Source organism: Trichosurus vulpecula, chromosome 1 (genome assembly GCF_011100635.1).
Source record: "Trichosurus vulpecula isolate mTriVul1 chromosome 1, mTriVul1.pri, whole genome shotgun sequence".
NCBI lineage: Eukaryota > Metazoa > Chordata > Mammalia > Diprotodontia > Phalangeridae > Trichosurus > Trichosurus vulpecula.
The window spans coordinates 427,286,704-427,304,036 of NC_050573.1; positions in this window are offsets into that span (position 1 = coordinate 427,286,704).

Genomic DNA, 17,333 nt, shown 5'->3' on the forward strand with positions numbered 1-17,333 from the left:
GCTACCCATTTCCCCCATTATAGGAAATAGAATGCACACTTATTATACACGAGGTAGAGTTGAACCAGTGCAGGACTTGGAATTAGGAAATCTGAGCTGAAGTCCCAGAGCTGATCCTTTACTAGCTGTGTGAATTCGGACAAGTCATTCAGCCCCTTGGGGCCTCAGGCTCTCTATCTGTAAAACAGGGGCAATAGTACAGTACTTGTATTATCTACCTCACAGGATTATTGTAAGGAAAGTACTTTGTAAATATTAAAACCCTAGAGAAATGTGCATCATGAGGACCTATCTGGCTATCTATCTGTACAGAACTACAGCAAAAATCTGGAACACATAAATGGAATACAAATGCCATGTTGTCCTCAATGTTTCTTTTCTATCTATAACTATGACATGAATACAATTATTTCTAAAATTTGTAGTGATAATTAGAAATCTCACCCTCCCCCATTCAGCTTAGTTGGGGAAGGAAGTGTAAATAAGAGATCAATTTGATGGTGGATATATTCATGCTGGGAGAAGGGGAGAACCACGGGGAGTGGGAAAGGGGGACAATCAGATATTAGTAGAGAGGTACCATAGTGTCCCCCAGATGGAGGCAGGAGAAGGGAACAAGGGACTTCTGTTGCAGCAGAGGACCTTGAAGTGAGTGTTGAGAACTGTGGTTGCTATAGGGACAAATCCTCCCTTTCAGTGCCCCACTCCCCCCAAAATAGAAGATGTTGGTGCCTGTTGTTAATTATGGCTCTGCTATGGTTTCTGGTATTCTCAGGTCTAAGAATGTCATGATATATAGATTAGATAGATAGATAGATAGATAATAGGTAGATAGATAGATAGATGATAGGTAGATAGATAGATAGATAGACAGATAGATATTGAACAAGAGAGATGATAGATAATAGAGATAGAGTGATAGAGAGATAGGTGATAAAGGAGAGAGACAGATGATAAAAACAGATAATATATAAACTCCTTGTTATGAAGAAGTGAACTCTGCTCCAGGGATGTAAGAACAACACACAAAAATAAGTGTGCATTATTACTTTTTATTACTAACATAGAGCTGAGAGATATAGGGTGCTTTACAGCAATTAAGATACCAATAGAAATGACTTTAGCCCTCCTGGGATTTCTTGAAAATCAATTAAAGGAACACCACGATCTGGTCTTGTTTGTTAGTCCATTAGTTAATTAGCTCTGTCATAGAAAAAAACAATTTTTTGTTTTACACTCACAAAAGCTATATATATATATATATACACACATATATATATACATATATATATACACATATATATATATACATATATATATATATACACATATATATATATATATACACATTATGAGTGTACTAAGGAGACTTCTATAGAAAACCGGTTCCCCCAGAAAGATTATGTATTGGCCCACATCACTAAACCCTGAATATTTGTTAGGATGAAACTAAATGTTCTGTTGATTCTTCTTTGAAAAAAATCACTTCAGAGTAATACTCTGGGTGCTCAACACATATTTTCATTAATTTATTTATTTTAATGTGCAACATTCAGTTCTACAAGCTTTTGAGTTCCAAATTTTCTCCCCCTCCCTCCCTTTTCCCCTCCCCGAGACAGCATGCTCTATATGTAAATTCACATTAAACATATTTTCATATTAGTCACGTTGCAAAGAAGAATTATAACCAATGGAATGAACCATGAGAAAGAAGTAACAAAATGAAAAAGAAAGAATGTGTTCAACAAATATCAAGCAAGCAATATTTGAATGAAAGGAGGGGCAGCCCATCACTCTCATCCTCCTCCAAATTCACTCTCTTAAGTAAAGGATGCTGGTTGGGTAAAAGTCATCACAACCAATAACTTGGTCCACTCCTGATCGCTTTTCTTTTACAGATAGTGTGGGCTAAATCTCCCACTGAATGAAAACTGTGCTGTTAGAAAAATGGAATGCAACCAAAAATGATGTCGTGGAGTCCTCAGTGGAGTGGATTCCAGCCCCAGCTTTGCCAATAATTAGCTACATGACAAGAAACTAGAAACTTCCAGTTTTCTGGCTGGGTACCGCAGGCCAAGAAGTTGGAGAGTGTCCAGAGGGGGGCAGCCAGGATAGAGGAGAATCTAGCATCCGTGTCACGTGAAAATTACTTAAAAGAAGTGGGCATATTTAATGCCATGAAGAAGAAAAGATAGCTGTCCTTGAATATTTGAAGGGCTGCCCCTTGGAGAAGATGTTAGACTCCTTTTGCTTGGCCTCAGAGGGCAGAACCAGGAATAATGGTAAAAACTGCAAAGAGGTAAGTGTAGAATAGATGTCAGGGAAAACTTCCCAACAATTAGTTCCTTCCCAAAGTGGAAATGGGTTGTCTTGAGAGGTGTTTTGTTCCTCCTACTTAGAGGTCTTTAAGCAGAAGCTAGATGACCGCTTGTCATATAATTAGCATAATTAATATTTATGGTCATATAATTAGAGGATAAGTGAGACTTTACAAAATTCATTTTGCTTCCTTGGGTGTCAGGCTCCTTCTCCTTAATACTCATAATAATGAAAGCTAGCATTTATATAACACTTACTAAGTGCCAGGCACAGCTCTTCACAAATATTATCTCATTTGATCCTCACAACAATCCTGGGAGGTAGGTGCTGTTATTATCCTCATTTTACAGATCAGGAAACTGAGGCAAGTAGAAGTTAAGTGACTTACCCAGGGTCATGTGGCTAGTAAGTATCTGAGGCTGGCATTGAACTCAGGTCTTCCTGACTCCAGGGCCTGGTGCTGAACCCACTGGGCCACCTAGCTGCCTCCGTAAAATAAGAGAATTGGACTAGCTCTCTGAGGCCCCTTCCATCTCTAACATTCTTTGGCTTTGTTCTAAGTAAATAGCCATTACAACCTAAAAAGAGTCTGGCGTTGACTTCCTTGGTTGGAGAGTAAATTTATCCCTTCCACATGGTGGGGGGTTAGGATCGCATCGCCCCCATGATCTGGAAAATCTGCATAAAATTTTTTGGCCCTCTCTTCATATCAGAGAAGAAGTCTGATTTTTTCTTTTTCTTCTATGAGGTGTTTACAATACCTTAATGTAAAATCTGGGTATTATACAATATTACGTATACATTTTATGCGCTTCTGAGTTTCTACACTTTTTCTATGTCTCCTGCTGGCCTGTCATCTGCAGCTTCTGCAAAACTTCCCCCAAAATCCCATTTAATATCCTATTCCTATCCATGATATATCAAAACCACGATGGGGAAAGTCACAAAGTGGAAGGGAAAACTGTATAATGTCTAATAACAACAAGTTGTTCCGTGAGCCATTTTCTTTCCATTGTTCTAACTTTTTGTTCTGTTTGCCATTACATAGCTCATTTCTTCAGTATTCTCTTTTATCAATTATAGGCTCCTAGAGGGAGGAGCCAATGCTTGCTTCATTTATATCAAGGAGAGGCCAAGATTCCTGGAGATGATTACTAAGTGGTGATGATGGTAGTGGTGGTGATGGTAGTACTTAATGACAAAGGTAATGATAGTGAGATCTTGTTCATGCGAAACACTTCTCTGAAATGTTTCAATGGCTTTCCCAGTTTACAATTTTAAAACTCCAATTTAGAGTCGTGGGCACTGACCTACTCTGCCTCAGAACTGTGCTTTTCATCCCTGTCCCCTGCCCCCTACATCCCACATGGGACCAGAGAGGCAAATTCAGTCCCCACATTTGCAAAGGAGCCAAACAATCCTGGGCTTAATAAGCTTGCTTCTCTTATACCACAGCAGCCTGGTTCTGCCAAATGCAATGACAAACAGAGCTTTGTTTCCTCTTCCATCCTACTCCCATCAGTATGTATGTACTAGATGTGCTTACTCGACCTAAGTCTGTTTTCCTGTGAGAGAAAAAAAAAATCATTGCCACGATGCTAACTGGAAAATGTGGCTAAGAGGAGAAATCTTCCAAAATTTCAACCTCAGAATATCAACTTATTTTCCCAGAAAAGTCTGTGCCTGTTTATGTCATACTAAATGAGGCCGGGGAATTATATAAGCCTTGATTAGAGCTATTGCCGTATCAGAGACTCTTAGAAATTGGAAACGGGAAACATTTTAGCTCATCAAGTTCATTCCTCAGAGATCTGGACTGAACAGTTCCCTTTAACCTTGAACAAAAAAAATGTCATCTTAAATATCTTGAGATCTTGAATTTTCTTTTTTTTCATACAATTGGTCTGTAATTTAATAGGCCTTTCTATCAAACAACGCAAAATATTTAGTCTGTACTTTCCTCTCTATCTTCTTCAGGAGTTAGGTTATTACGAAAGGGCTTCATAAACCTTAAAGCAGTATATAAACGTGAGTTATTATGATTGTTTATTATTATCATAGCACAGTGCATAGAGCACTGGATATAGAGTCAGGAAGATCTATATTCAAATGCTACCTCAAACACTGACTACCTGTGTAACTAAAGCCAAGTTTCTTAACCTCTATCCCCCAGTGCTCCCATCTGTAAAAAATAAGGATAAAAAGATCATCCACCTTAAAAGGTTGTTGTGAGTCTCAAATGAGGTAACATTAACTAGGTGCTTTGCAAACCTTTAGATGCAACATAAATAGAGAGAGAAGAGAAGGAGTGAGGAGTCCTCTAAAGCTAAGAGGACCTGATTTCAAGAGTAGCTCTGACACATGCCATGTGATTCCGGGTAAGTCACTAACCTCTCAGTCCTGTAGGCAGGTCTCCAAGATACCATATTACAGAGAAGATGAGGAATTACATTAGCAAAAGGAATTTCCTCACCTGGGAGTTCTCCATACCAGTGAAATCAAAGGTCCAGTCACTATCACCATTATTACTGTTGTCATTATCGTTATTTTGAAATAGTGGTAGTAGCTCCTACAATATTCCATTGCCTCCTCTCTAAAAAGGTCATTTTATCATTATGTGCCAAAGGTAAAATTTCCCTTTTTTTCTGGAGAAATTCAACTGCAATCTCAGATTACCCAAACTCTGTTATACTCGCTGTCTCTTAATTACATTTTTAATGTGGATACATTTTCACTTTTAACCCCAGAATTCTCAACGAATGCAAAAGGGAAGAAGGAAAAGAAGAAAGAAAATAAAGAAGCAGAAAGACAGAGACAGAGAGGAAATGCAGCAAGAAACTCAGGGTATATATTCCTGGTTGTGGATTCTTACCAAACCTGAAAAACTGTTTGAATCTTCCACAACAGCACCCACCACACAAAGAATTTCAGGGCTGCCACAGTTAAAACAAATTTGCCTTGACGCAGTAGGACAATGACATTCAAAACTCTAATGTTTCCTTGAAATGTGGGTTGTTGTGTTTTTTTTTTACTCATTACGGGGATTACTTTCAAAGCTATGTAGTCACTTTGCTAAAAAGCCAGCCTTACTCTAGTGTATCCTAACCTTTTGAAGAGCTCAGCATGACCTTAAAGGCTTGGAATGATGTCTGTCTGCCATTTCAGATTTCTGTAGCACAGAATAATTTAACTGGTAAATAAGCATGTGTTTGATAAGGGAGAACTAAAGAGATATGGGCATTTGTTAAAGCCTGATACCAAGCAGGAACTTTTTAGAAAGAAAAAAATAACAGCCCCTTTTTTTTTTCTGCGGCAGCTAGAAATGTACAAATATCCCTGCTCTTCATTATGACTTGATTCTGGGTTTAATAGTCTTGATAACTGTGGGTGGTTTTAGGAACATTTTTTTTCTTCATTTAATTTTTCCAGCATCAAATTTAATGGCATATAGTTGTAAATATTATTCATCTGTCTGCGTCATTTTTGAGTTTTATTTTCTTCTTGTATATTAACTTGCTAATACTTTCTATTCCTTCCTTGTCATAAATTTCAATGCCACAGAATATATTCCATATTTTGCAGTACCTAAAATTCACTGTTTCTTATCTATCTTTGGAAGATAATCAAAATGCTTTCACGGCAAAAAAAAATTGCTAAACAATGCTCCCCCCTCCAAAAAAAAATCTAAGTGATGGATTCCTTCTTAAAACTCTAGGAAAAACTGATTGAAAACACTGGGCCTGAAAAGCAACAAGAATTAAATCATTGAACATAAATAATAGTTGATTCATCCAACCTCATCTTGCTTTGAATTCACTAATATTGAAATCATAATGAAACATCCGACTAGGTGGCACAGTGGTTAGAGTACCAGTCCTGGAGTCAGGAAAATAAGAGTTCAAATCCAGTCTCAGACATTTACTAGCTGTGCAACCCTGGGCAAGTCACTCAATCCTGTTTGCCTCAGTTTCTTCATCTGTAAAATGAGCTGAAGAAGGAAATGGCAAACCACTCCAATGTCATTGGCAAGAAAACCCCAAATGAAGAGGTCATGAAGAGTCAGACATGATTGAAATGACTCAACAACAAATATAAATGTTAATGGCTATTATTATCATTTTTCCTTACATCGAGCAAGAGTTTCCTGATTGCTTTTTCCCCCTGGGCTCTGCTCTACAACAGGGCCAGGAAGCATGGAGCTGGCTGAGATTCACTCAGGGGTCTTGTGGGACATAGAGGACATAGGTGTCACAAGGTCTGGGACCAGGCGGTGACTGGTCAATGTGAAGACAGCATGGTTTTGTACATGTCAGAGGCATAGGCAGGCTATCAAAGACAGCATATCTACATGCATATGATCAGAGGTCTTGTGCTTAGGCACTGGCTGGGACATTCACTATATGACCGTTTAGGCTTTACAAGTCATTTGACCTTCTCTCTGCCTTAAATTCTTCATCTATAGAATTGAGGCAATAAAAGATCAAAGACCAGGTTGTCAAATTTAGAGCCAAAGAAGGGGCATTTCCATACATAGGGTAATGAGTCAAAAGAATCTAAGGGAACAGTCAAAATCAATTCCAGTCAGCAAAACTGGGTAAGGGACAGGTCAAGAGAATAACAATTTAACTCACATTTGCATAGTATTTTTAGGTTTACAAGGTACCTTCCTTACAGCAAATCTGTGAGTTAGATGGGGAAAGCATTATTCCAATTTTACTGATAAAACTAAAGCACAGAGAGGTGAAATATGTTGCAAAAACTTGTTTTTCAATCATACTCTTCTTTCAGTCCTACTCTTTGTGCCCTCATTTGGGGTTTTCTTGGCAGAGATACTAGAGCGGTTTACCATTTCCTTCTCCAGCTTATTTTACAGATGAGGAAACTGAGGCAAACAGGCTTAAGTGACTTGCCCATTGTGACACAATTAGTAAGTGTCTGAGACCAGATTTTAATTCTGGTCTTCCTGATGCCAGGCCTAGTGCTCTATCTACTGTGCCATATGTCCATTGCAAAAACTAGGGTCATATAGTTAATGTTAGAGCCTGAGATCATGCACACAATTCCTCTGATTGACTACAAGACTAGTACTCTTTCTAGTGTATCCTGATGCTAGAGAAAGAGCCTAAGCTAGAACACTATTTGTCAGACTCAATAAGAGGGAGCACCTGTGCTCTTTTTTACCAGAATATGTGGGGCTACCAGCTATTCTGGAGAGCAATAGGGAACCAAAGTAACAACAAACGCCCTTTGACCCAGTCAGTCAATAAACGTTTGCTAAGCACCCACTGTGTGCCAGCCACTGTGATAAGCACTGAGGATACAAAGAAAGGTAGAAGAAGGTCCCTGCTTTTCAGGAGCTTGCAGTCTAATGCGGAGATAACAACTGAATGACGTTGTGCAATTAAGCAACCTACAGGTTAATGAGAAATAACTAAGGAAGAGCTTAAAGCTTAAGGCATAAAGGAGCCTGCCAAGAAGTGTTAGGAACACCAAAAATGACTTCTTCCTGCTCTTGTATGCTGCCCACCAGTAGCCTCAGAATGAGAGAGAGAATGATGCACTAAAGCTATTGGTAGTAGATATTTCCTTTTTGTTCCCACAGCTCAGCCGCACTGCCTTCCTGATTATGGTAGTTATAAGTTTAGGGTGATCATCTGTGTTTGTCAATGTTTTTCTATCTCAACTGATTTAATTGGCTGATTCAGTACAAAAGGTCAAACGTGTGTGTGTGTGTGTGTGTGTGTACACACAACTTTAGGAATTAAGGTAGTAGATGTTAGGATAAGATGTTGAGTAGTGGGGAACAGGCCTGGGATAGGCTTGGGATGATTTGAACAACTCATGAACACAGCAATACTCACTGCTTACATGACCCCCACCCCCATGCTCACCGGGGCAAATAGGTTGGGTTCATATTGGAAAAGTAGCATGGCACATGGAAAGAACACCAGACAGGATGTCAGGGGCTCGCGTTGGAGTCCTTGCTCTGTCACTAAATAAGTCCAGATGAATCACTTCACCTCTTTTTGGATCTATTTACTGAAATCTAAAATGAGGGGCTCACTTAGGTGCCCCTCCCTGCTCTGAGAGTGTGTGATTCCAAGCTCGGCTGTGTGAGTTGCCTGTGTATTTTCTGTAATGTAGAGAGCACTGGATTAGAAGTCAGGATTTTGTCTTTGTCCAGTTGTTTCAGTTGCACCTGACTCTCCGTGACCCTATCAGGGGTTTTCTTGGCAAAGATACTGGAGTGATTTGCCATTTCCTTCTCCAGCTCGTTTTACAGATGAGGAACTGAGGAAAAGAGGATACCTGGATGCTTATCCCAGTTCTGTTCACCAGGTCTTCTCTCCTTCAAGGACAACCAGCTCTGAAGGACTGTTTGCCCTTGTGTTTATGCTCCTGGCAACAGATAGATCAATATTCAGACAGAGCTTTTCATAAGCAGCTTCTGTCTCCTTGTCTTCACCTGGACTTTCTGATTGTACCTCCCTAGTCCACCAGGATATGAACATCTTTTAAGTTCTAGGTGAGAGGAGAGGGAAGCATGGCAGCCATACCATCCTGCCTAGGCAAAAGTGCCCTATACTCATGAAAAGATCATAGGGTCATCAATTTAGAGCTGGAAAGGATTTTACAGACCCTCATGTCCAACCCCCTCATTTTACAATTGAGGAAAGTGAGGCTGGGAGGTAAAGCTATCTGCTCATAAGTGTCTCAGGCAGGATTCAAACAGGTCTTCCTGACTCCAAGCCTAGCACTTTATCTATCCAAAGACCAGCATGGGCTGTCTTGAAAAGTACAATGGAAAGAACGCTAGCTCTTGATTCAGAGGAGCAGGATTTTAAGACAATTGTTGTTCAGTCATTTCAGTTGTGACTGACTCTATTTGACCCCATTTGGGTTTTTCTTGGCAAAGACACTGGAGTGGTTTGTCATTTTCTTCTCCAGCTCATTATACAGATGAGGAAACTAAGGCAAACAGAGTTGAGCGACTTGCCCAGGGTCACAGTTAGTAAATATCTGAGGCTGGATTTGAACTCACTGACTCCTGACTCCAGGCCCAGCACTCAATCCACTGTGCCACCCAGCTGCCTTATTACCTATGTTTCTTTGGCAAGTTACAAGCTCCCTGAGCCTTACTTTCTTCATCTAAAATAAAGGAGGTTTGCACCAAATGGTTTCTATTGTCCCTTCCAACTCTAGCGCTATGATTACAGGATTTAAGACTGTAAGAAGCCTCAGTGATCTCCTAAATCCTTCCCTTCTCCCTCCCCATTTTACAGATGAAGAAACCAAGGTTCAACAGATAAAGCGACTTGCCCAAGATCATACATATAACACAAAACAGAGCTGAGGTTGGAATTCAACTCCTCTACCTCCAAATAGAATAATCTTTCCCCTACCCTCTATGCCACTCATAATTTATTTTGGCCACTGTCTGGTTTTTCTGGCTGCCTTTGCTCTAGCTCTGACTCCATCCTCTTGGTTCCCTGAACCTTGTCCTTGCTTAGTTCTGTTTTCCTCAGCTTCCGGATCCTGGCCTGGTAACCTGATGCCATTCCTAACTGCCCTTTAGATTTCAGCATTTTGTGCCCCTCACTCCTAAAGTAAGGATTGTTTGTAGATCCTTACTTGTTATCCTCGCCCTCAAGGTGCATATTAGGTCCTCATTAGCACCTCAGTAAGGTCACTCCTGCCCCTACCTCAGCCAAAGCTTTTCTTCCCTCGTGATTCCTACGAATCACGTGGATCCCATATTGCCACTGTGAAGCACAGAGTTTTAGATGTGAATGAACCTTAAAGGTCATCCAATCCAACCCCCTCATTTTACAGATAAAGAAACTGAGCCAGGAAGGCAAGTGACTTATTTACAGAGATTGCAGGCAGGAGAGATGGGATTTGAACCCAGGAACTCTAACTCCAAATCTGCGCTCTTTCCACTATGCTAAAGGGCCTCAGAGATGACTATAAATCAGGAGTTCTGGCCCTGGGGTCTGTGAGGTTTTTTAAATTAATGAATTGATGTTTCAGTATAATTGGCTTCCTTTTATAAGCCTATATATTTAATTTCAGACATTTAAAAATATTATTCTGAGAAGGGGGCTATGACACAAAAGTGGTTAAGAACATCTGCTACAAATTAGGAGGTTCTGGTTCACACTGCTTCAGAGACTGCACAGGGAGTGACGCACTAGAACTGGGGAAGAGGGTGATGATGAGAGCCCACTGCTGCTTACATGAATTATAAAGGAGAATCATCGATTTGCACCTGTAAAGGATAAGAAGATCAAAGATTTTTGAGCTAGAAGTCCCTTAGAAATCATCTAGTTCAACTCCCTCATTTAACAGATAGGGAAACCAAGTCCCAGGGACATTGAACTAGGTGGTATAACGGATAGGGTACCAAGCCTGGAGTCAGGAAGACCAGAGTTCAAATCTGGCCTCAGACATTAGCTGTGTATGACCCTGGGCAAATCACTTACCCTCTGCTGCCTCAGTTTCCTCAACTGTAAAATGGGATAATAAAAGCACCTACCTCCCAGGATTGTCATGAGGATCAAATGAGATGATATTTGTCAAACATTCAGCACAGTGCCTGGTGCATAGTAGGTGCTATAGAAATGTTAGCTATTATTATTATTATTAAGTAACTTGCCTGTGGTCCCACAGCTATTAAGTGCCCCAAAACAGGACTCAAACCCAGTTTATCAGACTCTAAATCTGCTGCCATTTTGTCATGATAACACACTGTCTTCTTGCTACCCCTGTTTTAGAATTCGAAGTCTAGGTTCCTTCTTTAAATTATATGCTCCTTGAGGTCAGGGTCTTTCCTCTAAGAGCATTGTGGAGCCTAGCTAGTGGCTCAATAGGAAGGGCTCCATAATCATGAGTTAATAGAGAGTTTACGTGGTTTTTCCATCCATTCTAATAGTCCTTGTTGCAGGAGTGATTTGTCTTCTCATAATTAAAACATTTCTTAAAGAAAGTAAACTTCCAATCAACATGGTTGATTAATTAGTCCTAGCACTGCTCTTGTTGCATTTTATTGGGGAGAGTTCAATTTCAGAGTGCTTTTTATTCACTGCAATAACTAATGATACAGACCCATGTTCTCTTGAATGCTTTTCACTTCCCTTTATTGTCTTTACTCCTTGGTGGCTTGGGCCTCCACCCCTCTTGAATTCCTTCAAAATTTGCTCTGCTGGAAAAGGGAATGTCAAGTGAATCAGATGTGTCACTTTCAAATTGGACAATTTTGTGGGCAGATTACTGATGCAGAGTAGAATATATCAAATATACAGGATGACACTCTCGTCCAAAGCTACTGGCTTCCCAAGCTGATGAATGCAGCAACTAAAGCTGACGCTGAAATGAGTTGGATCATTCTAAAGGCAAGATAAAGATTGAAACAGGAGCAGTGGCTTGCAGAACATTGGGAAAATAGAGAAATCTGGAAAAGTTTCTTGTTATAGTAAGTTTTGGGTCATCAGTGTTATTACAGATCATTTTGTTACTTCCTGCATTTAAAAATAAAAATGGCTAGCATTTATGATTATGATTTGCGAAGCATCTTACATACATAGTCTCATTTGATGCTCATAACAACTCTGGGAGACAGGAGCTATTATTATCCCATTTTACAGATGAGGAAAATAAGGAAAAGGACCACATAGCTACTAAGTGTCTCATTCAGGATTCAGATTCAGAACTTCCTGATTCCAAGTCCAGCATTCCAACCTGAAGGCCACCAAGTGGTCTGTTGATTCTGCTAGGCTTGTGTTCTATTTCCAATAGAAAATATTCAGGGAAATGTCAGTCCATGTAGAAGTGTAAACAACTTCCACGTCCACTCCGATCATATGCTACCTTCTACATGAAGCCTTTCTTGATCCCTCCAGCTACCAGGGCCTTTCTCTCAAAACATTTACCTCACATTTATCTTATATGTGTATGTACACACACACACACACACACACACACACACACACGCATATATACGTATATATATATATACATACACACACATATGTGTGTGTGTGTATACGTATTTATGTATGCATTGTCTTCTCTGCTAAAATGTAAGTTTCTTGAGGGCAGGGCTTTAATTGTTTTTTTTTTGGTCTTTGTGTCCCAGAACCCAGCATAGTGCCTTATGTATAATAGATGATTAATAAATGTTTATTGATTCGCTGATTGAATGAATGAAACAGGTCAAATCATTGGATCAATTCTGTTAGATTGTATGGGGAATTTGGCATTTACAACAAGGCCCTGGCCTTTTGTTGGCAGCACAAACCTGAATTGGACCATTGGATGAAATGAATCAACACCCTATTTAGTTTTCGGTTTTGTTATAAATTGAGTTACGTACCATTAAGGAGCTCTTTCTCTGTGTCTTAAAGGGGTTTCCAAAGGAAACTGCCAGACAGATGGTAAATAAATAACTATTCTGTGTTTTTTAAAAACACATCAAGAAAGGTAGGAGATTTTCCTTTCATCTCCTGGAAGGAAAAGAAACAATTCTTTTTTGTGCTATTGAGAAGTTCAATACAAGGTTCCACTTTCCAAAGAAATGGTAATGGTGGAAGGAGAACTAGAGAGAAAGCCAGGAAAATGCTAAGGAAAGAACCAGGAGCTAAAAGAAACTTCCGTAAGTTTTGAAAAAAGCCAGTATAACCTGAGAGGGCTAACATTCTGCAGTACTGAAAACTAAACCATGTTTGAGATGAGTCGTTTTAGTAAATAGTTTACTATTGGGGAGATCCAGGATTTTTTCCCTTCCTGTTTCCTCATTCTCTTAACATTATCCTCAATCTTGTTCAGACCCCACCCAACTGGGAAAACTAGTTGGGGTGAATTGGTGGATCCCTGCTCTACATGAGTTATATATCTATATATCCATGGAAAGAATCCTCCAGGTTGAGGAATTTGATTGTTGAGTTGCTATCATTGATCTTCAAAAAATCTCAAAGATCAGAAAGAAGGTGTGCAGGACTTAAGGACGAAAGATGTGGTCCCAATTTGAAAAAAAAAGGGAAGAGAATGGGATCTGAAAACCATAAGCTAGGGAGCTTTGATTCCACATGAAATTCCAGAATGCTTTATGAAAAGGGATGGTTAGTAAATATCTAGAAAAGGAGGGCTTGATCACAAAAAGCCGACATGGCTTTATCAGGCACAAGACTAACTTTATTTCTTTTTTGATAGGTATTATTAAGGTGGCAGGTCAGTTTAATTGATTTTTATCAGCACATTTATAAAAGTATCTCACGCTACCCTTGTTGAAAAGATAAGAGGATGTGTTCATTTAAATGGGCTGGGTGATATAAAAAGACATTCAAAATGTTGAAATGGAAGACACAAAGAATAGTCCCTAATGGTTCAGTGTCAACTAGGAAAGAGTTCTCAATAAGGAGCTCCAGAGATCTGTGCTTGGCCTCATACTGCTTAAGGTCTTTCTCAACATCTTGGATAAGGCATAGATAGGATGCTTATCAAATCTGCAGATGATACACAGCTGTCAGGAATAAGGAACACATCAGATCACAGAATCAGAATCAAAATTCAAAGATTTTTTGACAAGCTAGAACATTCGGCTAAATCTTAAAGCAATGAAATTTAGTGAAGGCAAATGTAAAATCTTAGATTTTAAAAAGCAGCCTGACAAGGACAGCATTGAGGAGGTATAGTTAGATAGCAGATCATTTGAAGAAGATCCGGGGGCTTAGGAGACCACTACCAAAAATGCTAACTCATCAAGCTATATTAAAAGAGGAATAGTGTCCTGGACTGAGGAGATGCTCATGCCACTGTAGTCTACTGTGTTCAGGCCACATCTAAAATACACGGTTCTGGGAACCGTGTTTTGAAGGACAAGACGGCAAAAACAGGATAGTGACCAGGATGATGAAGGGTCTCAAGATCAAGCTATTTGGGAGTTAGTTGAAGGAACCAATGCATGTCTGGAAAGAAGGCAAGTCCCTCAGCCCAGAAGAGACTTAGATAGAAGAGGGAAAGTGGCAAACATGATGGTGGTCTTCAAATATTTAAAGGGCTGTCATATGGAAGAAGGATTAAATTTGTTCTGCTCTGTCCTAGAAGACAAAATTAGAAGAGGAAACTTCAAAGAGGCAAATTTAAGCTTGGTGTCAGTCAAAGTTTACTAACAATGAGAGCTATTTGATAGTGGGATGAGCTGTCTCTGGGGGCACTAGGTTATCCTTCCTTGAAGGTCTTCAAGGAAAGGCTAGATGACCTACTTACATGGTGTGGTTTAGGGGCCATTCTTTGTTCAGGTTAGTCTGGACTAACTGGGTGGCCTTAAAGTCACACCCAATTCTAACATTCTGTGATTTCACAATTCTTCAAAATGCTTTAGCTAAGTCCTACCAAGTTTTCTCTCTTGTAGTTGTTCATTTTTGTGCCAAAATCAGGCAGGCGGGATTCGTATTCTAACCATGGAAGGTCCTCTCTCCTGATCACTAATTGTCTCTATGCCTTCCTTAGGAATTCCTCTATGCCACCAACCCCACACCCTTGTGCTGCTGGAGGGTTAGAAAGGCATTGTAGTTCCTTTGTTAACAAAGAGGTAGGGGCTAGTTAACTATTTTCAGTGAGTTTTTTTTTTCCTTAAAAAGAAATCATACAGAAATTGGTACATCTCTAATAGTTTACAAATGGCAGTAGAGAGCAATAAAAGTTAATGGAAGGGCCATAATGTTATGGGAGTGGACGGGCCCTGGGTGATACTACCATTTATTCTTCTACAAAAACAAGAACTCACCATAAGGCAAGATTTCCCGAGAGCTGCATACCAACTCCCTGTGCCCAGCAGGAACTGAGGAAACAGCCCTTAGAAGTGAGGCAAAATAAAACTGATACAAAGAATTCACACTATTTTACTCAAACAAGAAGAAAACAGCACAAAGAGGAAACCGAGGAAGTTACTTGTGAAATCCTACTAACCTATGACCAGGTAAACCTTTCTTTTTGAACCTCTGGTTATATTAGGTTATATTAAGGGCCTGTCATGTTTTTCGTGAACATAACAATCCATATTTGTACGGGGCTTCATAATTTTCAATATGCTTTTGAATATGTAAGTTCGTTTGATCCTCACAAGCACCACTTCCTACATGAAGCCTTTCCTGTGATTCCCCTCCAGCTGCTAGCGCTCCCTGACACACTCCACAACCCCCCACTCAAATACCTTGGATTTCTTCTCTATGTATGTCATCTAAACTTAGGTATGTACTGGTTTTTCAGGAGAGAGTGGAAACTCTTTGAGGGCAGGAAATGTTTTATTTTTGTCTTTGTACCTCCAGCTCCTTGTGTGAAGTAGGCAATAAATGCATAGTGGTTCATCGATTGGTTAATGCCGGACAACACCACAAAGCTGCTCATGGTGTCCATAAGAATAACTGTAGCAAAAATATCCACCAAACACAGCCTAGCTGGGTATTGCCCTCCTCAGGATCGGAAATCAGTTGGCAGTAGTCACCGTGATTTTTATTTGATATCCATACAAAGCAAAAACAAATAAATTACCATAATGAGAAACAACACAATGCCGTGTGGATGTACAAGCTGCTGTCGTGTTTAATAGCAACAAAGAGCCCTTCGCTTTTGATTTAATTTTGCAGAAAGATGCTTATTGAAAGTGTCATTGTACTGAAACCAAACTGTTGGGGGTAGGAAAAAGAGGAAATAAAAGCATTTCAGGGCTCTGGTTGCCTGAAAGGTTGTTGGGAAGGCGGGGGGTGCGCCCCCCACCCCTTCACATTTTTATTCTCAGTCAAATCAACTCGGCGGCACCACGACACAGCTGCGATTTGTGAAGTAAATGGCAGAGCTAAATGTGCCGAGAACTGAACACGTTCCCTGAGCAACAAAGGGATTGAAGGCAAATGTTACAGTATTATTGACAACACTGGCAATGCTTGTCTAAGCATCTGCTTCATAAAAAATAAAAAAAGTTACATTCAAAACAAAAGAAACCACAGCCTGAGCCAGGCATCCCACCTCCTCTGCTAGCTTGGGTTTGGATGCCTGCTTCGGTCTGCACAGATATTTCCTCCCATCACCTTCATTGTCAATCAGAAACTCCTCTGGTTTGCATGCTAGAACCCTCATAATATTCTCCTCCCACCTTTTCTCTGAGAGGTATTCCTTTTTCCTACAAGTTAATAGCTTAAAATCAATTTTTCGTCATTTTTTCTACCTTGGAGAAAAGCTGAATTACACAAACACTGAGTCCATTTGAAACTTTTCATTGTCATCATCATCACTGACATTGAGGGTACATGGTGTGGCATTCCCTCTGCCCCAGAATCCCAGGAGAGCTGTCCAAAAAAAAATTTTCCCAATAGAAGCTTACTAAGAACAGTGGACCCTCCATCTTGATGTAGTGGGGCTGGGGGGTGGGGAGGAGGCCACAGTAAGACCAGCCTACAGGTCGGAGCAGCTGCTCAATTCCACTTCTACCGCTGACCATGACTGGGGCAAGTTATGTCTGTAAAATGGATAAAACATTTGTGTTACCTAAACCACAGAATTATTGTGAAGATCAAATTACATTGTATATTCAAAAGCACATCAAAAATTACAAAGCCCCACAGAAATACGTTCATGGAAAACATGACAGGGCTTTACTATAATCTGATACATCTAGAAGCAGTAAGTTGCCTTGTCACAGCTTATATTTTATTTTTCCTCAGTCAATAAATGATCAATAAAAAATGTACTTTTTTTAAAAAGTTCTTCACAATCTGCCTCAGCCTAACGCTCCGGACTTATTTTCACTGTATTTCCCTTGATATATCCTGTGTTCCAGCCAATTGCACCCACCTGGCGCTCCCCAACTTCAACATTCCGGATCACACCTCCTCCCATAGCACAGGCTGTCCCCCATAGTCCCCCCAATGCACTCCTTTCTTATTTCTACCTCTCATTATACTCAGCTTCCTTCAGGGCCCAAAGTGTTAGTGTTTTCTACCTCTCCAACATATCGTGCA